At 29.5% G+C, this 975-nt stretch overlaps 1 pseudogene; it reads right to left on the bottom strand.

The window, feature by feature from the left end:
• The window catches only part of LOC107648454, a 10,798-nt pseudogene that overhangs the window by 8,151 nt on the left and 1,672 nt on the right, over positions 1 to 975 (bottom strand).

Below are 975 nucleotides of genomic sequence, written 5' to 3'. Positions count from 1 at the left end.
GTGTACAATATTTAATTTGAAATATAAAAGTAAAATGGTGGAATAAATTTTACCTTAACCTAATCAGTAAAAGGATAATTGATAACTGGATGACCATATCTCAAGAAAGATCAACCCGAGTTATAGTTCAGGGTTTGATAAAATATCATATAAAAAAGAGACTCATTTCTTAGCACACAAAAAATAGATTATGGTTGTTCTTGCAGCGGCTACCTTAGAAGAAGAAATTCATAATTCTTTAAAAGTAACTAAAGCAATCTCAACAGATGAAAATGAAGAAGTTCAGTTTAGCTTAAGACTATACATATTAGATACCAAGACCCATTTAAAAACTAAGAAAAAAAAGAGTCCCAAATCAAAAAATCAGACACATGTTTGACAATAAAAAATGTGTCAAAGAAGCTCTAAAATCAACAAAGACATCACATGCAAAACACAACAAATCCTTCCAGCGAAATACCAATAGAATGCTAGAAAAATTATAAAACCAGCTACCAGATTTTCAAAAACTACGACAGAAGACATTAATCCCAGACAGAGCCCCTGAATCAACCCACAGAAAGAGCAAGCAGATTTGCAAAAATTAGAGATAAATTTGTAAAATAATAAAGGAGACAGTTCGCTATAAATAGCGAGAGGAGTTATTAAGGCATCCTCTTTTACACACAATTTCTTATACCTTGTAATATCTATAATTCTTTCGTTGCAGTCTTTATGTTTTTAACAATCATCTTTGTATTTTTTCTAAATTTGTAAATTCCAATATAAGTCCATATTCAGTTTATATCATGAATATGGTTAGCTTATGTATTATCCAAAGTTCTGAAAATCGGACCGGTTATCGAATCGTTTTAGTCACTGGTTTACTAATTTACTGGTCCAACCGATCTAACCGTGGTTCAACCGAAAAAATGTTTTATAATAAAAAATAATAAATAAATTATAAATAAACAATATAAAATCACTACAACAAAA

This window comes from Arachis ipaensis, chromosome B06 (assembly GCF_000816755.2).
Source record: "Arachis ipaensis cultivar K30076 chromosome B06, Araip1.1, whole genome shotgun sequence".
Lineage (NCBI taxonomy): Eukaryota > Viridiplantae > Streptophyta > Magnoliopsida > Fabales > Fabaceae > Arachis > Arachis ipaensis.
Note: the sequence above shows the minus strand (reverse complement) of the source record. Positions and strands in the feature narration are given on the sequence as shown.